At 42.0% G+C, this 23,181-nt stretch overlaps 1 non-coding gene across 1 annotated transcript; it reads left to right on the top strand.

Annotated features, from left to right (window-relative positions):
* Positions 1 to 46: 46 nt before the first annotated feature.
* On the top strand, positions 47 to 153 carry LOC133813395 (small nucleolar RNA R71). The gene has a single exon (XR_009884408.1). It is a non-coding gene; the product is annotated as a small nucleolar RNA R71 (small nucleolar RNA).
* The last annotated feature ends 23,028 nt before the right edge of the window (positions 154 to 23,181 follow it).

The following is a 23,181-nucleotide window of genomic DNA, read 5'->3' as shown; positions in this document are numbered from 1 at the left end:
AACGTTTAGACCATTATAGAAGGTCTCCATCTGGATACAATGAGGAATGCCATGATGAGGGCATTTTGGCAAAAACTCCTTGAACTGCTCCCATGCCTCATATAAAGATTCTTCATCAAGTTGCTAAAATGAAGTAATCTCATTGCGGAGCTTGGAATTCTTAGTGGGATGGAGGTATTTCATCAAAAACCGCTCAACCAACTCTTGCCAAGTAGTCATAGATTCAGATGGCAAAGAGTTCAACCAAGCTCTCGCTCTATCTCTCAAGGAGTATGGAAACAACTCCAGTCTCAAGGCATCCTCTGTAACTTCGAGAAGCTTGAAAGAATCACTCACCTCAATGAATAAGCGAAGATGGAGGTGAGGATCTTCTGTTGGCATCCCACTGAATTTTCCCACAGTTTGTAGCATCTAGAACATAACTAGCTTCAACTCAAACTGTGTAGCCTAAATTTTTGGTCTAAAAATGCCCGGATTAAGCTCATTTAAGATGGGGAGAGCGAATTTCCTAATAGCACAATCTTTGTCATTAGCCAAAATAACTGCATTTTGCCCATTATTGACACCCCCTTGAGTTGCTGCCCCAAGATTTGCTGCCCTTTGAGCTACTCCTTCTTGAGTGGATCCTGCTCGAGCCTCTCGCTCAGCATCCATCACTACTACTTCCCTTTGGGCTTTTTGTACTTTTCGCCTTTGTCTGAATGTATGTTCAATTTCTGGATCAAGGGGAAGTAGTTTAGGGTCTTGACTCTCGTTCATACACTGTTTGAGCCAGAATTTACACGAGAATCACTCAAGTTAGCACAAAAGAAAATTAAACCAAATTACGAGATAATCAATTTCACAATAAATGACTTTAAACAGTCCCCGACAACGATCCCAAAAACTTGTTGCATAAAATAAAGCTAAGTGCAAGTGTACACTATCAACAACAAGTAATACAGTAGCAAGTACCAGATATCATCTCCACAATAACTATTCTTAAGTTTTCGATTGTGAAACTAAAGTCTAACAAAATGATTTAAAAGCACGAGAATTAATTGAAAAGATTTTGATTTGAGAACTAAGTAATTAAGGACTATTTAAATGCAGAAAAATAAAAGAAACAACTTAGGAAAATTGTAGCAAGGAGTAACAAATGGTAAAATGGTAGCTAGAATAATTATCCCCCTAATATGCAACTCTGACAGTGATGCTGAATTGATGTTGCAGCAACCAGTGGTCTATTAGTCAAGAATTCCAACTAATTTTTATAGGCTTTCGTTAAAAAACTATGATTCTAGTCTTTTAATTAAACCACATATGTCTATGCCAATCTAATTTCAAAGAATCAATTCAAGCATCAATTCCATAAGACTATGCATGGTAATAATATATGTCTATATCATTACAATGTTGAAATCAAAGAGGTCAAACATGCACCATTTAAATTGTGTGTTAATTAAATCCAAACTTTTCAGTATTTTGAATATTAACCCAGCTACTCACTATAGGTGATCATTCATTAGCAAGCATTACTCATGATAAACATTTGAGTGAATAAAACTCAAGTGCATTAACATCAAAATCAAAATATCATAAGTCACATATTAGACTTCAAATTATCCTAGCTATTTAATGTTTAGCTCACGGTTACAAACTTAAAAACACCCAAATAATAACAATTCATATTTAGAAAATTGGCAAGAAAAATTAAAGAAGCTAAGAGTAAACAAGAGAGTGGCAAGCCAATCAGGTGTCTCCAAATGGTCTTGATCTTCTAGATTTTTCTCCTTGTTCTTCTCTTCTTCTCACATTAAAAGCTCTCCAAAAATGGGTGTTCTGTTTGTACCAGGTGGCTGCTACTCTCCTCCAATAGTCTGTACGTGTATCTCCTCCTTGGGGAAAGATGATTAATGCAGCTAGGGTATTCCCCTCATAAACCCACGTGGGCCTCTTCTTATTTCTTTTACTTTTCTTCTCTTTGTAAGCCAATGGACCCAAGGAAAGAAAATGGCCAATACCCATTAATAGCACTCAACCCAAATTAAAGTTAATCCAAAAAGGCTGAGTAGGATAAGACAAAATCAAGAAATCCCCATGTGGGTCTTCAAAATAGGTGGGTGTCAGCACGTGATGTTGCTTCTATGCTGCAACATTACTTCAATTTCTTTCAAAATATCCAAAACTCTACCAACCACCTGCCATGACAAAATTCACATTTTAGTATATATTTTTCAAGCATTATCTAATATCATCTCATTATAATTACTATTTGACAAACCAAAATAAAAACATTACAAAACACCCTGAACCACTCTTTCATGATAAAAGTATACGTTTAAAAGCATAAAAATAACTCTAGTTCCTATAGTTATCAACACCCTTGGGGGTTAACTTGGAAGTTAGATAAGGTAGGGGCAAAATAATATTTTTCCATTAATATAGTTGAAGACTCAGCTTAGGCAGAACACAATTTCACGTCCTCTCTTTCACTCCCTTTCTCCTTTTGCACTCTTTGGGATTTGAAGAGCTTCTCCTAGAATCCTAAACCTAGGGGTGATGTGAGTTGGAATTGAGTTTGTGGTTGAGGATTGGAGGTTGCTAGGGGAATCATCATGCTAAGCGAATTAGAGTTTTTGAGGAGTTAAGAGGTATGGAGTTCTATCCTTGGGGTTTACTTAAGTGTTCTTAGTAAGTCTTTGAGTTTTGGTATTTTAGGGTGTTTTTGAGGTTTTTGGCTGTTGTTTGCTGAGTGTTTAAGTTACTAGAGGCGTTTGGTGGATAGAAAATTGAAATAAAGCCGTTGAATTGGATTTTGGAGTCAGTTTGCGATTTCTGAAAATCGCAAATTCTGGGTTTTTGCAGTAACGCCACGACGCTTAGGTTGAGCCCTGCGGTCTGCTTGAGTTTCTTCGAGGGTGGGTTTTCCCTCGGACCGCCGCGGCTCAAAATGCAAGTTTTTGTTCCTGGGGGACTTTTCGGTCCATTGTGGGGTCGCGGTGCTGCCAGGGGGCATCGCTACGCTAAAGCAACTTTGAGGGTATCTTGGTTTTGGGCTTTGGGATATCAGATCAGAGGGCCCGAAAACAATTCTACTACTTGGTTTAGTTGAATCAGAGGTCCCGAGGGCTAGGGCTCTATCTTAAAGCCTTTTATTGGTTTTAGTTCTTGATGGAATTCCTTAATGTGTTGTGACTAAGGATTACCGCTAGGCTCGGGTGAAAGGGGTTGTACTTAGGGTCACCTCCTTAACTTGCTTAGGACTCGTGGTAAGAAAATTGGCATATGCACATAGAGCTGAATGGTTGCTAGGCATACTAGCATTGACTTTTCTATGAATGTATAGTATAATCTATATTTGATCATCGTGTTGAACGTGGGGTTGGTCGGCCATCGCATTGAGCATGGGGCTGGCCGGCAAGTGTGTGGAATGCAGGTTGTGAAGGTGAGTCTGGTTGGATGGTGCATTCCTGTAGAGTCCAAGAACTTTACTTAGCTAGTTAGATAGTAGTAGCAATAGTAATAGTTGTAGTATTTTTATGACTGTGGATTTTGGTTAAGACCGGGATTTAGTTGGACACTCGTAGCAACACTTGTAGATTTTATAAGTTTAACCTATAGTTTAAGAATATTAATTATAACCTAAGGTGTTATACCCAAGAAAATAGGAAGGTGCATTCTAGGAGAGTTAAGGGGAATGGTCCTAGGAGACCCCAAGGAGGATGTGGTCCTAGGAGACCCCAAGGGTGTGTAGGAGGTAAGCCTCCCAAGGTTTTCTAAGTGTTGGCTCGAACGTGTCCAAGGTAAATAGCTAAGGAGGAGGAGTCTCATGCAAGAGAATGGAGACTTAGATTTTGATAAGGAGAGCCTATACAATGTTCGATCGGACATGTTTGGGAGATGCTAAAGGAGGTTGCCTCAATGTTGTCCAAGGTGAGGTTGCCTCAATGTTGTCCAAGGTGAGGTTGCCTCAATGTTGTCCAAGGTGAGGTTGCCTCAATGTTGTTCAAGGTGAGGTTGCCTCAATGTTGTCCAAGGTGAGGTGCCAAGGAGGTTGCCTCGGACCACCTTGGTCCGAGGAGAAGCCAAGGAGATTGGTTCAAGGAGGAACATGGCATGCTAGAGGAGAGTGCATGTTAGAGGAGAGAAGTGCATCTCCTACCACCATGCACGTTCAACCCACCAAAAACATATCCTACCACCATGCATGTTCAACCAGCACTTGCATGGGTAGTGAGTAGGAGGTGGACCAACTAGCTAGAGGAGACTAAGTCAGACACAACTCCAACAACGTACGCGGGAATCTCTCATTCTTCCCACAAATGGGGAGTTTGTTACATTTCGAATTTTGAATGTTTATTTGTAATATAAATGTAATAAATATAATAAAATATCCCTATTATAAGGGGATATCAGTTGAGGATCCCAGGCCTATAAATAGAGAGCTTATGGGATGAGAGAAGGGCTTCTTCTGCTTCTTCTTTCTAGAGAGAGAAAATTGGGTCTGTCTATTCTAGAGAGAGAAAGTGCTGAAATTAGAGAGAATTCTTGTATTTTCACAATCTGTACTGAAGAAACTCAGTTGGCTCAGTCCATCTGATCTTGAGTATAGATTTATAAATCACAACTCTAAGTGGATTAGGCTATTACCGACAATCGGGGCTGAACCACTATAAAAATCTTCTGTGTTCTTTATTTTCTTTATTAAACCGTCTGTGTCGTTTTTATTTCTCTTGAAGGCTTGTCGTTATTGACGTTCTCATGTCGTTGGCTAAAAACGCAGTCAACATAAGGTTTAATTAATATGATTGATTATGAAGGTGATATTTATTATAATATAAGGTTTAGATAAACCCAATAAGGAAATGACACTTGTCATGTGTATGTTTAATGAATAATTAAGTATTTTGAGGAATAAATTTAATAAGAGTAATATTTGAATATCCTAGGGTCTGCCAGCAGCTTTGAAATCGTTAGAGGACTTAGTCAAGGCTGTTTACTTAATTCAAATTATGCTGAAAAAGTGCAATTACGTGTATAATATTTCAACGTATGCTAATATATCGCAGCACTAGGGGGCGATATATCGCCATACGGGGATACGAAAAACACGTAACTTTGCACGACCACCTCGACGAGCCTCAAGCATATTAGCCTAGGCGATATATCGCCTACTAGGGGCGATATATCGGCTATTGTGCCAGATTTTTGAACGTTTTTGAAATCGAGCTTATTTTATTCCTTAACCTCTTGATAAGTCCAGCATCTTTTTGACCGAGTCTTCAGCCTCTGCTGAACGATTATTCAAAGATTTTTCAATTAAAAAGCCATTATTTTATTCAAGCTAAATAAAGATCTTTTCATTCTTGAACTCTATAAATAGGACCTAGTACCCAGCCATTTATTCATTCATGAAGCTAAGTTCAGAGTCTGCAAGCTGCTAGGTTATTTTAGAGTGATAAACACTTGGGTTGGGGTTATAAGCTTTATCCTTATAAGCTTAATAAACACTCGGGAAGTAAGGTTCATAGTATATTTCGGTTCGAGGTGTAGTTCGGTTATAGAAGCATTCGAGGTATTCCTTCTTCCAGTTCCTTTCTGTGTTGTTCTTATAGTTTTTCTACTCAAAATCCTAACTCGTATTCTCTATTCTTGGTTAGGAATCTAAGATCTTGAACGTAAGATTGTTGTTGGTAAGTATCCTTTCGATGGTGTAGTTCATTCTTTTCATCCTTTTTCTTTAGTATACTCACCTTTCTATTATGGTTTTTAGGAGTGTTCCAAAGTCCCGATATTGTTCTCATATCCCGGTATATTGGTAAGGAAAATAGGATAGGATTTTATATGTTATATGATATGTTATATGTTATCTTATGCTATGTTATGTTGTGTTATGAAATGTTATATTATGTATGTTGATAAACTTGGGCATATGACTTGTATAGCTAACAAGCCCCAATAAATTTATGGCATATGACTTGCTTAGCTAGCAAGCCCCACAAATCTAATGGGCATATGACTTGATTAGTTAACAAGCCCCAAGTAGTATGATGGCCATTGTAGCATTGTAGTAGTATATGACATATGTTTATGATATAGTATATGTTTATGATATAGCATATGTTATGATAGAATTTTATGCATATGATTTATGTTGTTAGTTTTTCCTTGCTGGGCATTAGGCTCATTCCTTTATGTTTATATGTGCAGGAAAATAGCTATGGTGGCGGAAAGGTTCTTGGCAGCTTGGGGGTTGTGTATTGAGGCTAGATGGAATCGATGGACTGAGCGTTCGATTAGAGGATGAAGTCTTTAAGTCTTTAAATTATAATTTCCATGTATTATTTTCCGCACTTGATTTTGTAACACATTTATTTAAGTTATGTTTTGCTTTATTTTCAAAACAATGGGATCCCATATCCTAAGTAAAATATTTATGTATTCAAACCTTTTCTTTATGTAATAAAGTTATGATGTTTTCATATGTACGTTTTCTTTTGATTAGTATAGTAGTTATTAATGGTCCAAGATTTAGAATAGTTGGGTCGTTACAATTCCCTACTTGCCCGGCATGAACCGTAAGCTGAGTGCCTGAGTACGCATCTCGCACAGTTGGACCATTCGACAAGGTGGTTTTCCTGGGCCGTTTAAATGATTCATATGATTGAAATAAATGTACTTGCAATTTGTGAAACATGTTTATGATGTATATGATTGGAATGACTGCCTTTATCGTTTGTGAAGCATATGTTTATTGCTTACAAATAATTGAATTATTACAATGCCTTGTGGGGGTTTTCTTACTGGGCCTCGGCTCATGGGTGCTCTATAGTGCAGGTAATGGCGAGCTATGGATAACTAGCCATGAGTTGGAGAGCTTTGGATAGGTCGGCTATTTTTGTAATGTTTAATCTAACTAACTTTTGGTTATTAACTCTTGGAATCCCGTGTACATGTTCAATCCTTTCAATGAAAAGTTCAAGTTTATTGACCAAACTTTTTAGTACCTAAACCATCATTAAATTTTAATTACACTTTTGAGTCCAAATAACTCGCTTACCGAGTTAAGCACTGTTTTAAACACATGATGTAACAATCCTAGATTAGAAGGACGTTACATAAACTATACTTGTTTATTTTTTTGTTACTTTCTTAAAATTCAGCAAGAATTAGTTTACCACTTTATTAATATTAACATACTACTTCTTTGGATCATAAGGTTCCATTTCTAGATTTTAATTTCACAAAAAATATTTTATTTAACTAGCATTTTAGTTATATTTGCACTAAATAATAAAATCCCATTTATTATTTAAATAAAAATAAAAATGACAACATTTTTCTATTTCCCACAAAAAAAATTAATTTCATAAAATAATCTTATTCATTCTATTAAAGTTACTTAATTAATAAATAAAATAAAATAAAATATATGATTTAGCCTTGTAAAAAGTAAAACCTCAATGTCACATTTTACATTAAGTAACAAATATATGTAAGTTGGGAAAAAGACTAACCATACTCCTATTTGGTTAAATAATTGTTCAGTCATCTTTTAGAAAAATAAATTACACATCCACAGTATAGAAAAATCATATTTTTCATATATGAAATTTAAGGCATAAATTATTAAAATATATATCTGATATCCTTTTAATTAAAAGAGATTTTCCATAAAGCTAAGAAAAATTCAGCAAGCTAAAGCATACACAAAATCACAATTTTCTTTTGAATCATTTTAACAAATAAATCTAGTATACTTATATACATTCATGCATTTAATAACACAATTAACATGCAACAACAATTTAATCAAAATAAAAAAAAAATTTACCTAAAAAATACATGTCTTGGCCGAAATCTAGCATGCTTCTATCTCTTTATTATTTTCAAAATTTACAATTAATCCTAGCCTGTTTCTATTACCAAGTTTTGAATTTTTCTCTTTTATAAATCAACCATTAAAATAAAAAACACCAATAGCAACATACTATTATGATTTTCAACATAGCATCATACATAAAAATCCTAAATTGAATAAACATGAATTTCCATAATCTACCATTATTAGATTTCCAATAAAACAAGAATAGTTTTAAACTTTTCAAGAAAACAAATAACATCATAACATGAACATCAACACCTAAACATATATATTCTCTAAATAAAATAAAAATAAGCCCCACACAACCATGATTTCCATGACCCTACAATTTTAAACATGAACAAAACACAACTTGTAACCCTATTTAAAACACCCTAGGCTGAAACCTTAAAGGCACAAAAGTATTATCACTCCACACATAACAATCTTAGCATGATTTCTAAGAAAATAATAACCTTAAAACCATGACAAGAACATACATCAAGATCGTGATACCCTAGTTGAAACATACATGCTTATAACAACAACCAACATTTCAAGATCTATAGACAAAATTCTTAGCATGCTTCTACACATAGTAACAAAATAGAATCATGAAGAACAATCAAAATGTATAGAGGAAAAATCATCGAAACAACCAAAAATATATCGAAATAATAAACAAAATAACGATAAATCATCACAATAATAACAAGAAGGTAAAATTCTATATTACCTCCTTAATTGTGTTTAAGAACATAAATGCCAAAAAGAACAACCTTGGTACCTAGGGATTTCGAATACCTTCAAAAAGAAAGAACAATTGCTTAGAATGAGTAGGAGGACTATCCTTAGAAAATCAAAACAAGAACAAAATCAAAGCATACCTTATGATTTTTGAACCCTAGCCTCCTTCTCCTTCCTCTCTTTCTTTCTTTCTCTCTCTAGGCCTAGCTCTCTCTTTCTCTCTCTTCTTCTCTATGCAATCGGCTAGCACTCCAATTGAGCAAGAGAATTTTCTCTCGTTCTTTTTATCACCTATAGCCAAACCCTAGGGGATAATCTCCTAATAATGGCTTGATTTTTCTTTCCTTAATTCCCTCGCAAAAATCATGTACATAGTTCAAAGAAAAAGGGAAAGTTTCCTCCCTAGTTGACTCACCCCCTTAGCCTCTCTCTCTCCTCATCACTCGGCCACCAAGAGCCAACTCATACCCTCTCATCTCAATCTTTTTTTCCCTAATTTATTTCAAGACACTAAGTGCTACCTCACCCAATCTTGTCTCCATATTTACTCACCTCTAAATTCTACCAAGAAAATAATACAAATAAATAAATAGATTAGAAAAGGTTTCCCACTCTATTGCTCACACCACCCTTTCTCTCTTCCTATCCCATTTGCTCCTCCAACTTTTCAAAATTGGTACAAGCCTACTAATAAAACTTACCTCTTTATTTTTCTTATTTTTTCTTTTAAATATTAAAAAAATATAATTAACTAAAAAAATAGGAAAATACATGATAGTCCATTGCATGTTCACCATGCATACCATGCACATGCACACACCCAAGTACTCTAGTCCATCACTGCTAAGCATGCACCTTCTTGCACACAATCAAATCTCATAAACAATTTCACAAAATAAAACAATTATAAATTCAATTCACATAATTCCTACCAAACAATTCAGATAATAAAAATAAAATTCTAACAATTAACAAACAACAATTAAATAAAATAAAAATAAAATTGGTGCGCTACAATATACCCTCCTTAAAAGGAATTTCGTCCTGAAATTCTTTCTTACCAAATAACTCGGGGTATCTTTTTCTCATGTCTTCCTATAGCTCCCGTATTGCTTTTCGCTCCGTACTATTCTTCCATAGGACCTTAACTAATGGAATCTTCTTGAACCTCAGTTCATTAACTCCCTCTTCGATGATATGCTCAGGCTGTTCATCGTAACTTAAGTCCTGCTTCAACTGTAACGGTTCACAATTCAAAACATTGGAGGGATCTGACCCGTACTGACGCAACATTGAGATGTGAAAGACGTTATGCATTTCAGTGAGTGTTGGGGGCAATGCTAATCTATATGCAACTTGTCCAACTCTTTCCAAAATCTCAAATGGACCTATGTATCTCGGGCTCAATTTCCCTTTCTTACCAAAACACATAACTCCTTTCATTGGCGAGACTCTAAAAAACACAAACTCACCTACTGAAAACTCGATGTCCCTTATCTTAAGGTTTGCGTAGCTCTTTTGTCTACTTTGAGCAGTAAGCATCCTTTGGAGAATTTTCTCAATCGCCTCACTAGCTTCCCTAACAGCCTCGGGGCCCAAATTCTACTCCTCCCCAACCTCATCCCAATGCAAGGGAGATCTACACTTGCGCCAATAAAGCATCTCATAGGGAACCATCTCAATAGTGTATTGGTAACTATTGTTATAGGAGAACTCCATCAGGGGGTAAGTATCAGCTCCAAGACTCTGAAAAGTCCAAAGCACAACATCTCAACATATCCTCCAAGATCTGAATAGTCCTCTCAGACTGTCCATCGGTCTGAGGGTGAAAAGCTGTACTGAATTTCAATCTTGTACCCATCAATTTCTGCAATCCTTTCCAAAAGTTTGATGTAAATACCGACCATCTGCTAGAGATAATCGACTTTGGTACCCCATGAAGTCTCACGATCTCACTAACATATAACTCTGCATACTGGTCCGCTGAATAGGTGGTCTAAACTGGCAAGAAATGGGCGGACTTAGTGAGTCTATCTACTATTATCCAGGTAGAGTCATGCTGTTTTGTGGTCCTAGGTAGCCCTACCACAAAATCCATTGCTATGTCTTCCCACTTCCATTTCAGAATGTAGAGTGGTTGTATTAACCTTTCTGGTTTCTAATGTTCTGCCTTCACTTGATGACAAGTTAAGCATCTGGCGATAAACTCAACGATGTCTTTCTTCATTCCTGGCCACGAGTACAGTGCCTTAAGGTCTTTGTACATCTTGGTCAATTTCGGATGCAAAGAATAAGGTGTTGTATGTGCCTCCTTCATGATACTTGTCTTAATCTCTTCGTCTTTAGGAACACATATCCTATCCTTGTATCGCAGCAACCCTCCTTTTGGACATAGAGAAATCATTGTTACCATTCTCTTGCACCAGAGCCTTTTGTTTCATTAGGGCTTCATCTACTTTCTGCCCTTCTCTAATTTGTTCTAGCAGGGTGGAATGAAAAGTGAGGTTTGCTAGGTCTCTTGTTACCAACTCAATTCCAACACTAATGATATCCTTATACATATGTGCCTCTATTGTGCTCATGGCTGAGACACTTCCATGTCTGCGCCTACTTAATGCACCAACCACTACATTGACCTTGCTTGGGTGGTATAGAATTTCGTGATCATAATCCTTTACTAGTTCCAACCACCACTGTTGCCTCATATTTAATTCTTTCTGAGTGAAGAAGTATTTCAAACTCTTATGGTCAGTATAAATCTCACACTTATCTCCATATAAGTGGTGTCTCCATATCTTGAGTGGAAAACTACTACTGCCAACTCTAGATCATGAGTAGGATACCTCTGTTCATAATCTTTGAGCTGCCTCGAGGAATAAGCTACTACCTTCACATTTTGCATCAGCGACATCCTAAGCTATTCTTAGATGCATCACAATACACCACAAACTTTTCCCCTTCAGTGGGAACACAAAGGATTGATGCAGAGATTAACTTATCCTTCATAGTCTAAAAACTCTCTTCACACTTCTCAGTCCATGTGAACTTTTGGTGTTTGCAGGTTAGGTTGGTCAAGGGTGTGGAAATCTTGGAGAAACCCTCAACAAATTTATGATAGTAACCCACTAATCCTAAGAAACTTCGAACCTATGAGACATTCTCGGGTTTGGGCAAGTCTCTAATGGCCTCTATCTTTGCTGGGTCCACTGCTATTCAATTCTTGGACACTATATGCCCTAGGAAGGTCACTTGTTCCAACCAAAATTCACACTTGGAGAACTTAGCATAAAGTTGATGCTCTTGTTGTCTATTGAGCGTCAACCACAAATGCTCTTCATGTTCCTCCTTAGTCTTTGAGTAGATAAGGATATCATCTATAAACACCACTACGAATTTATCCAAGAAGTCCTTAAACACTCTATTCATCATGTCCATGAATGCCGACTGGGCATTAGTGAGTCCAAATGGAATTACTAAGAACTCATAGTGCCCATAGCGGGTTCTAAATGTTGTCTTGGGAATGTCTCCCTCCTTTACTCTTAACTGATGTGTTGACCCACGATTTGGCCAACTGACACGGAGTCAAAATATAAATGATATGGACGAATATAAAGAGAATAATGTAATGCGAAAGTAAAGAAAACACATCAATTTATAGTGGTTCGGCCCCAGGATCTGGTAATGACCTACGTCCACTTAGAATTATATTGATATGAAACCAGAAGTGTGATCAGAGAACCTGGGTTCAATGAGTTTCAGCACTTCACATAAAGCAATACAAGTTTTCTAGGAGAAATTCTATCTCTCTATGATTTTTCAGCCAAAAAGTCCCCTTCCCTTGAGCTATATCTTGCTATTTATAGGCTTAAGGAGGGTTACAGAATATTGTTACAGATATTATCCCCTGAATAGTGGGATATTCAGAAGATTGCATGAGATAAATTGGGGATTCACAAAGATCTTCCCATAAATGTTGCTTTGCCAGCAGAACCACCGACCAGACTGGTCGTGGCAAAGATAGGCTTGTCCTGCTTCTGGTGTGTCTTCTGGTCGATACTCTAGCAGATGCTTCCAGGTATCAGCCATGTGTCAAGAAATTATTCGCCACGTCACAAATGCTAATTTACTGGATAACATTTGCCCCCCAAAGTTTATTTACTATGAATAGTAAATAAACTTTGAACGAATGACTCTTCGGTAACCCCTCCTGACGTGTCAGGACCCTTCGTGTGTTCTTGAAAAAATCAAACCACTCCTGTCTAATCATGGCTTTTCAGTTCCCCAGAAACACTTTTGACGGCCATCACGTTTCCCCATACTTCAAAAAAGGAAAATTAATGATCACGCCTTTTGAATATCAGAGACAAACTTATATAAGATCACCAGAGCCATTTCTTTCCTTTTCACGCACGCCACTACTCCGCCGAAAACCCTAAAAACCAGAGCTTTACCTTCTCCGGCGAACGTTCTCTTGTGCTTTCAAGACTCAGACGGTGGGCTCCTTGACTCCCGAAGCTCTCACTTCCACCTTCACGACCATTTTCCCTGGTAAGTTTCTTGAAACCTCATGCTTCTAATTTCTCGTGGTGCATGCTTTTTAATGGTGTACTGTTTGAGTCTCTTGGCTTCTGGATTTTTAAGCGCCTGTAGATAGAATATTTTTGTAGGCAGAGTAGGCTTATGAGTTGGTTTAAAACCCAGGATCAGCGCTTTTTAGGACGTAAAACCGAAGTAACATTTCGATTTTTAAGCCAGTTGAAAATAATTTTTCCCGCCCTAAGGGGAGTCGAAAAAGCTTTTCAGGAAAACTTTTCACTTTCACCCTCTGATCCGCTTTTTAAACTGTTTGCACAGAAATACTTAGTTTCTTGTTAGAATGTTGTTGTATAAAGGCTTAGCTTTTATACTCGACCAGCGTTATTCTAAAAGCCTTCTAGACTCCTCTGACCTCACCTCCCCATTCTTCTATTTGCAGATTTTAATGCCAGATTTGTGGGGAGGTGAGAGACCCATCGACGACGACCTCCTTGCCCAGCTGTTCGAGGGAGAAGAACAACCAACCGATCGCATTCACCAGATACCTTTCTCACGAGCCTCTTCCAGACCACATCCTTCTCCTCCAATGGCCCGTTCAAAGTCTTCTGGCAAGAAAAGGCCCGAATCTGAAAGTAACCCTACTTCTCCTGCCCAGCCTGGCTTGCAGGCGGGGGCTCCCTCGACCAGTGGTCGAGAGAATCTTGTTCCTGACCCTAATATCCAAACTAGGGCTCGTCCTCGTCATAGGAATCCGCTTGATGTCGAGTGGTACACTCCCCCAGCCAGTTCGATGACCCCTCGGATGGTCGCCAACTGCTTCAGAAAATTCCCCCTTACGGGGGTAACCATTACACGTCCTACTGCGGACCAGAGGGCTAACCGTCCAGGAGGAGCGAACAGCGCCTGGTCCCGGTATCACATTGAAGTGGGGGCTTACCTCCCTCTTCATCCTTTCTTTGTAGGGGTGGCCAATTATTTCGGCGTCGCTCCCTTTCAAATAACCCCCAACGGATATAGGATGTTGGCTGCACTCTATGTCCTGTACAAACTTAACAAATGGCCAGAACCTTCACCTCATGAGGTTAACTACCTCTTTGATCTCAAGTCCAACCCTCAGCACAACGGGACGGGCTTTTTTCACTTCTGTCACCAGGAAACCGGCCGGACATTCCTGAGTGGTACTACTCATGTCTCGAACGTGGGGCATTATAATAAGGAGTACTTCTTTACTCCGAACATAGCCAGTAACAACTTGGCCTTCGCGAGAGGAGGTAAGAGCTTGTCTTTCGCTGGTCGATACTTTTCCCCAGAGTGCATTCTTTCATTTTTTCTCAATTTTGACCTGTTTTTCAGGCCCCTGGTTACGTCCGACTCCAACACCAGACATGGTGTTGAGGTCCAATGCTCTGGCCAGGATGTCTGATGCAGCGAAAAGCGTCAAGGCCCTAATCATTGAAAAGAACTTGAGGTCATCTGGCCTCCTGGCTCCTCGCCATGAAAATAGAGGGTCCGTGGTGGACGAAGCCACTGCCGAGGGGGTTCCCGAGCAGCAACTTCCTGTGCCTTCTCCCAGGAGGAGGCCTACAGGAGTTACGATCAGGGAACCCACGGGCAGCCCTTCTACAGAAAGGCCTTCTGCTCCCCAAGGCAAGGGGAAAGAAAAAGCCACAGAGCCTGTTGTTGACTTGGGAGAGTCTTCTGATGACAATGGTAACGTTATTTCGCTTTTAAATGGTTTGCCAATTCCCTGTCATATGTTTGGCGGGGACGGTAACTTTACATATGCTCCAAATCTAGGGCCAGACTTCTTCATGCCAGAAAATGAGTATATGATTAATAGAGTCAATAGTGTAGCGACCAGTAGTTGTAGCTCGGGTATTCACTTTATTATCTTCTTTCTGTTGTATTACTTACTTTCACCTTTCTCTTCCCTTACTAACCTCTTGTGTTTATTTTCATGCAGATATGTCGACTCCCAACATTTTTGACATGTACAAGGCCGAAGAGGAAGAGGAAGTCCCTCAACTTCAACGGAGGTCAAAGAAGCGAATTGGTGAAACCAGTCAAGGCCCTTCAGCCAAGAAGAGTCGACCAGAAGACCTTCCTCAGGGTACACCAACTGGGCAAAGTCATGCGCCAACTGGACGAACTCCTACCCCTCCTCCAGCTCCTTTTGAACAGCAAAACACTCCTGTTCGGTCCAATCCTCCAACTGCGCCTGCTAGGGAGCAGCTTTCTCGCGAAGAGGCCCATGGGGCCAGGCTCGTGAGCCGTGCCATCCGATCCGCTAAGGACCGACTTGAACGCATAGGCAAAGGTCAGCGTGTTGGGACCGCCATGATCCAAGCTAAAGAGCTACCGGTCGACCAGATCCTGAACAGGGCTCTGAATGAGATCTCCAGCGTAAGTTTTTCTTTATTCTTTAAGTCTTTTAGTTTTTTAGACCTCGTGATAAGTCCTAACTTCTTTTTCTTTCGTTCACAGGCCTTACTTTCTGCCACTACTGCTCGTACCCTAGCCCAGGCTTATTTTGAGCAGGTCGAGGCTAAAGTTCTTGAGAAACATCAGGTGAAGGCGGCCGAGGAGCTTTCGGCTGCTGAGGCTAAGCATGCTAAGGAGTTGGAGACGGTGGTCCGAGAGAGGGATACAGCGGTGACCAAACTGTCCGTGGCTGAAGCTGCAAAAGATGCAGCGGTTAAGCTGAGGGAATAGTACCGGTCGTACAACAAAACTCATCTCCGCGAAATCAAGCATCTGGAGGGGGTAGTCAAGACTAAGGACGAGACTATTGCCACTCTTGAGGGCAAGGTGCAGCAGTTGGAGCTGGACAACTCCAAGAATCTGGAAAAGTACAAAAGGACCACACTCCGATGTTTCTATAACTTCTGGAAACACAATCAGGGTGCTGACTTTAGCTACCTTTTAGAGGAAGTCAGAGCTGCGGAGTTGGCCCGGTGCGCTGCTCAACTGGCTGAAGAGGAGGCAAGAGCTGCGACTCCTGCAACCCCAAGCGTCGTTGGTTTGGAAGAAGAAACCATCGAGGAAGTGACTGACCAGGATGCTACCCAGGACCCTCCTGCCCCCCATGCCTCTTAACTTTTATTAACTATTTTTCTTTCTTTTTGAACATGCGACCCACGGGTCGTGATGTAAAGACAATAGTTTCTTTTTAAACTTTGCTGCACGGGCAGTAAATCTTTTTTATTTGAACAGTTACATCCAAGCAGCAATGCTTGCAGTGTAAAAGCTTAACTCTTGGTGCTATAATATTTTTACTTATTATAACATTTGTCCGTATGACCGAACTTAGCATAGTACTTTGGCATGATTTAACAAAACATAAATTTTGAAAAATACTCTAAGTACTGTAGCATGCTTTCACTCATTTTATTCATGTGTTTACATACCTTGAGAGTATGCTTTGCTATCGATGTGCCTTATATGCCCCCCAAGTGATCGAGGAGCTTTAGGTCCTGGGTCACTTGCCTTGACCATGGCTTGTTCGAACATTCCTGTTCGTGTGGAAAAATGATACTTGTGATACAGCAAAACAACACACGTAATGAACAAATACTTGCAAATGTAAATTCACAAAAGGTTGGCAAGAATGACTGGCTGAGCACAGTCCCTTATAATCTCGTATTAAAAATAGACTAAACATGTCTTTACGAGTGATTCTGGAACAGAATCTTACATATACGAGCAGTTAGCCATACATCGTGGCTAACCCTCTTTGCAAAACTTGTAAAAATTAAAAGAAAAATTTAAACAAGCCAGTCCTTTAAGAAGGGCTATTTATTGATAATACTTGCGCAGGTGTTCTCCATTCCAATAGCGCGGAACGAGATCTCCGTTTAAGCGTGCAAGTTTGTAGGTGCCTGGGTGAAGGACTTCTTCAATCTGGTAAGGCCCTTCCCAGTTAGGTCCGAGCACGCCAGCAGTGGGGTCGCGGGTATTTAAGAAAACTCGTCGTAGCACCAAATCTCTGACGCTGAATTTTCTTTCTTTAACTTTGGAGTTAAAGTACCGGGCGACTTTTTGCTGATAAGCAGCGACTCGGAGTTGAGATTTTTCTCGTATCTTGTCAATTGAGTCTAAGGACTCCAGCATTAGGTGGCCGTTTTGGTCTTGATCGTACGTTAAACGCCGATGCGAGGGGGGATCTAACTCAACGGGTAACATGGCCTCATATCCATAAGCTAAGGAAAATGGGGTATGTCCTGTTGCTGTTCGATGAGATGTTCTATACGACCAGAGGACTTCAGGTAGCTGTTCTGGCCATGCTCCCTTAGCTTCTTCAAGCCTTTTCTTCAGGGTATCCTTGAGGGTTTTGTTTACAGCTTCGACTTGCCCATTCACTTGGGGGTGAGCGACTGAAGAAAAACTCTTAATAACTCCATGCCTCTCGCAGAAATCGGTGAACAGGTCGCTGTCAAATTGGGTCCCGTTGTCTGATACTATCTTTCTGGGCAAACCATACCGGCATACAATGTTCTTGATGACAAAGTCGAGAACTTTCTTGGTCGTGATAGTTGCGAGTGGTTCAGCTTCGACCCATTTTGTGAAGTAATCGACTGCCACAACTGCGTACTTTACTCCTCCTTTTCCTGTTGGCAGTGACCCAATCAAGTCTATTCCCCATATTGCGAAAGGCCACGGGCTCTGCATCTGCTTTAACTCGTTTGGAGCTGCTCGTGGGATTTTGGAGAACCTTTGACATTTATCACACCTTCGACGTACTCCATTGAATCCTCGTTCATTGTTGGCCAGAAATAGCCCTGTTTGAGAACTTTTTTCGCCAAGCTCTGCCCCCCAGCGTGATCTCCGCAGAAGCCTTCATGCACCTCTTTCATGAGTTCCTTAGCTTTTTCTGATGTAATGCACCTGAGCAGTGGCATTGAATATCCTCTTCGGTACATAACACCGTCGAGCAGTATGTACCTAGCAGCCCGCCTTTGCAGAGTTCTGGCCTTGTTTCTATCTGCTGGCAATGTCCCATTTGTCAGATACTCCAGGTAAGGCGCCATCCATGTATCTTCTATACGAATTTCCATGCTGGCTTCGGCCGCATCAATGCTTGGTTTACTTAATCTCTCTACTGGGACTATGTTCAAGGTGTCAGCATCTTTAGCACTTGCGAGTTTGGCCAAGGCGTCTGCATTAGAATTTTGGTCTCCCGGAATCTACTGGAGGGTGTACTTTGTAAACTGGGCTAGCAAATCTTTCGTTTTGTTAAGGTAGGCCATCATCTTTAATCCTCGCGCTTGATATTCTCCCAGCACCTGATTCACGACCAGCTGAGAGTCGCTGTAAATATCGAGCGCTTTTATACTCATATCCCTGGCCATTCTCAGTCCAGCGAGGAGCGCTTCGTATTCTGCTTCATTGTTTGACGCTGCGAAGTCAAACCTGATTGCGCAGTGAAATCGATGCCCTTCGGGCGTTATAAATATCACTCCCGCTCCAGCGTGGGATTCATTGGATGATCCATCCGTGAATAGCTTCCACGAAGGAGTCTCATCTTGAGGCATGGGCGCGTCAGGCTGTTTGCACAGCTCACTGTTGGGGAGTACGGTGAACTCCGCAATAAAATCGGCCAAGGCTTGCCCTTTTATTGCTACTCGCGGTGAATAAGTTACATCGAACTGTCCTAATTCGACCGCCCATTTTAACAGTCGTCCAGCCGCCTCAGGTTTTTGGAGGACTTGCCGAAGGGGCTGGTCGGTCAGAACTGTGATAGGATGGGCTTGGAAGTACGGACGCAACTTTCTGGAGGCTAGAATTAGGCAATATGCTAATCTTTCGATCGGTGGATATTTCAATTCTGCACCGATAAGCCTTTTGCTGACGTAGTAAACAGCTTTCTGTACGCTTTCTTCCTCCCGTATCAGTACCGCACTAGCAGCAACTTCGGTAATCGCCAGATAAATATACAAAGTCTCTCCTTTGATTGGTTTTGATAGGATGGGAGGTTGCGACATATGAGCCTTTAAGGTCTGGAATGCTTGCTCGCAGTCTTCCGTCCATTCAAACTTCTTATTTCCCCTGAGTAGATTGAAGAATGGAACACACTTGTCAGTTGATTTTGAGATGAATCTACTCAGGGCAGCGATCCTTCCGGTCAGGCTTTGTACATCCTTGATTTTCTTCGGCGACTTCATGTCGCTCAGGGCTTTTATCTTGTCGGGGTTGGCTTCGATTCCTCTTGAATTTACTATAAACCCCAAAAACTTCCCTGATCCGACTCCAAAGGAACATTTGAGGGGGTTTAATTTCATCTGATACTTGTTCAACACATCAAAGCATCTCTGCAAATCCCTCACATGTCCTTCTGCCCTTTTGGACTTTACGAGCATGTCATCCACATATACCTCCATGCTTATCCCAATTAGCTCTTTGAACATGTGGTTGACCAGTCATTGGTAAGTCGCACCTGCGTTTTTCAGTCCTAAGGGCATTACTTTGTAACAATACAAGCCCGTATCGGTCCGAAAGCTGGTGTGATCCTCGTCGGGGGGATGCATGCTGATTTGGTTGTAACCCGAATACGCATCCATGAACGAGAGGATCTCATGTCCTGCAGTTGCATCGACTAGCTGGTCGATCCTCGGGAGTGGGAAGCAGTCTTTTGGGCAGGCTTTATTGAGGTCTGTAAAATCCACACAGGTCCGCCACTTGCCGTTAGGCTTGGGGACCAGCACCGGATTTGAGACCCACGACGGATAAAACACTACCCTGATGAACCCATTTTCTTTAAGTCTTTCGACTTCTTCTCTTAAGGCCTTTGATCTATCTTTATCGAGTAGCCTTCTTTTCTGTTGCACCGGTGGAAAGGATTTGTTTATGTTCAGGACATGGCTGATTACTGCAGGGTCTATCCCAACCATGTCTTTATACGACCAGGCGAAAACTTCCTGGTTCTCTTGCAAGAATCTCACCAGTGCCTGCTTTGTGGTAGGTTCTAAATTCTTCCCAACCCTCACGACTCTGGTTGGGTCTTTTTCATCGAGTTGGACCTCTTCCAGGTCCTCGATGGGTCCGACATTTTCTTCAAAATCCCCAAAGCGAGGATCCAAATCTATATCCTCACTTTGGGCAACACCCTATTTGGTGACTTTACCACCTGATTGGGTTTGTCTGTCTTCTGTCATCTGCAATCGTTCTGGGGTAGCGCTCCTTGACGCTCCACTTTTTGCCTTTGTGATCGAGGCGTTATAGCACTCCCTGGCTTCCCTTTGGTTTCCCAAAACGCATCCTACCCCTGCGTCCGTTGGGAACTTCATGGCTAGGTGCCACATGGAGATGATGGCCCTCAGCTCAACCAGTATGGGTCTTCCAATAACGGCGTTATACGCTGAAGGACAATCGACCACTACAAAAGTGGCGAGTAGTGTCCTTGAAGCAGGCGTTGTACCCGTTGTTACTGGGAGTTTGATCATTCCGGCTGGTGCGAGTCCTTCTCCAGAGAAGCCGTATATGGTTTGATTGCAGGGCTCCAAGTCCTTTATGGACAACTTCATGCGTTCCAGCGTTGATTTATACAGGATGTTCACTGAACTTCCTGTATCGACCAGTACTCTTTTTACCATCATATTGGCCATCTGGATATCCACGACCAGCGGATCGGAATGTGGGAACCGGACGTGCTGGGCATCGTCCTCAGAGAAGGTTATCCCGTACTCCTCTGAGCGAGCCTTTTTCGGCGCGCGGTCCTCCACAGTCATCATCTCGATGTCCTGGTCGTGGCGTAGAGTTCGAGCATATCGTTCTTTGGCCTTTCCGCTATTTCCCGCGAGGTGCGGGCCTCCACAGATGGTTAAGAGCGTTCCGGCTACGGGGGCAGGCTGTAATGGTGGCGAGAGCTGGCGTGTGTTTGTCTGCTCGTTGCCACCTGGAGCTTCTCGTTGGGAAGTTCCCGAGGCCCGTACGTACCTTCTCAAGTGTCCTTGTCTTATAAGGAACTCGATTTCGTCTTTTAACTGGTTGCATTCATTAGTGTCATGTCCGTAGTCGTTATGGTAACGACAGAACTTGGTGGTGTCTCTTTTCAAAATGTCTTTTCGAATGGGCCCAGGTTTCTTGTAAGGCACATTAGAGCTTGTGGCCTGGTAAACCTCTCCCCGAGACTCGATGAGGGCAGTGTAGTTAGTGAACCTAGGTTCATAACGATTACCCTTGGCTCGTTTATTGTCGGAGGTGGAAGGCTCGTTATATGGCCGTTTCCCACCATTTTTGCCATTACCGTTGCCGTTTTTATGGCCTTTGTCGTTGCCATCAGGTTTGGAACCATTGGCGGCTTTGGAAGGTTCGACGGCCTTTTTACCCTTGTTCGAGGGTTTCCCATCGTCAGCAATGGCTTCCTCGAGATTTATGTAACGATCGGCTCGATCCAAGAACTCTTGGGTCGTTTTAACTCCTTCCTTTCGGAGACTCTTCCAGAGGGGAGATCAACGCTTTACCCCTACGGTAATGGCCATCATCTTGCCTTCGTCTCCTACTATTTTTGCTCCAGCCGCCGTCCTCATGAATCGCTGGATGTAGTCCTTCACTGACTCTCCGTCCTGCTGGCGGATCTCGACCAGTTGGTTCGCTTCGGTCGGGTGGACACGACCCGCGTAGAACTGTCCGTAGAACTCCCTTACGAACATTTCCCAGGAAACTATGCTTGCAGGTGGGAACTTAAAAAACCATTCATGCCCGGCTTCAGAAAGTGTTGCAGGAAAGATCCTGCACTGAGCGTCTTCGGACACTTTCTGAATGTCCATCTGGATTTCAAACTTATTCACATGCGAGACGAGATCCCCGTATCCATCAAAGTTTGGGAGCGTAGGCATCTTGAACTTGCTGGGAGTCTCTGCGTTGGCTATCCTTTGGACAAAAGGAGTGCCTTTTCTTCTATCGTGGTCGATGTAAGAGGTCCTTCCCCCGACCAGCTGTTGCACAGCCTGATTCAGTGCATCTATCTGGGCTTGCAATGCAGTAGGAATAGCTACGGTCTCTGCTGCTGGGGGGATGTTCTCACCGTGCTTCTCTCGACGATCATTGAGTATGTCTCTTAGGTCTTCTTCCCTTCTCCGTTGCTCGCTACCTCCGAGCCGGTTGAAGATATTATTTTGCTTGGGTTGCCCCCCAGCATCTTGTCTATTTGGTTGGTCACCTTGAGGTATTTGGCTCCTGCTTTTACCTCTATTTCCGTTCCTCCCATCAGCATTGCCCTTGCCTGAGTCAGCCTCGTTGTATCCATGGCCATCTTTGAACCTTGATTGGCTGTGGTAAGATTGGCTGTTCCCTCTATTCCCATCTCTGGCAAAAACGCCCCGAGCGTTAGAGGGTGGCCTGCGCTGGTCGCGATGTCCCCGTGCATTATCATGCCGTGGGGGTCCACGGACCGCAGAGCCTAACTCCGAGTCCCTCCTGTTACCAGGAGGGTAGTGACCTCTGTTCGCTTGGTGTGGCCCATCATTCTCACGGCGTCTAGGACCATGAGGCTGTCGCTCGGCCCTATTCTGCCCTTGCTGCGGGGGATTACCTCAAGCAGCTTGGGATGGTGGATTTGCCTCGGGGTCCAGTGGGACGTCGTCATGGGGCATCTGGGGCTGTTCGGGCCTTTGCGGACTTGAAGGATGGATTGGTGGGCTAGGATTGGGACCTCTCTGGGGTGGACCATTTTCAGGTTGGTTAGGCTGCGAGGCAGGCGCGGCCTGATTCCTGGTCAACAGCAAGGCCGCTTCAAGGGCTGCCATGGCCTCAGTCTGGCGGCGATCCACCTCTGCTTGTCTCTCGCTCAACTCCGCCCGCTGACGATCAAGTTCCTGCTGCTGCCTTGCCATGGCTTCTGCGGCAGTCTCTTGATTGGCTCTCAGACTAGCCAACTCTTCCTGCAACGTGCCCAGGGTGCTCCTCAAAGTCGCATCGTCCATTTCCTCCTCTTCAAAATCTAGCTGCGGCTCATCTTCCGCCATGCTTGCAGGGGGAGGAGGAGGTGGTGGATTCGACAGTGCAGCGGCGGTGGTCTGACCAGCTTTCTTTCCTGCTTTTGCCATTAGTTTTCT

The sequence above is a fragment of the Humulus lupulus genome, chromosome 1 (genome assembly GCF_963169125.1).
Source record: "Humulus lupulus chromosome 1, drHumLupu1.1, whole genome shotgun sequence".
Lineage (NCBI taxonomy): Eukaryota > Viridiplantae > Streptophyta > Magnoliopsida > Rosales > Cannabaceae > Humulus > Humulus lupulus.
The sequence above is the reverse complement of the archived record's forward strand: the minus strand, read 5'-3'. Positions and strand labels throughout refer to the sequence as shown.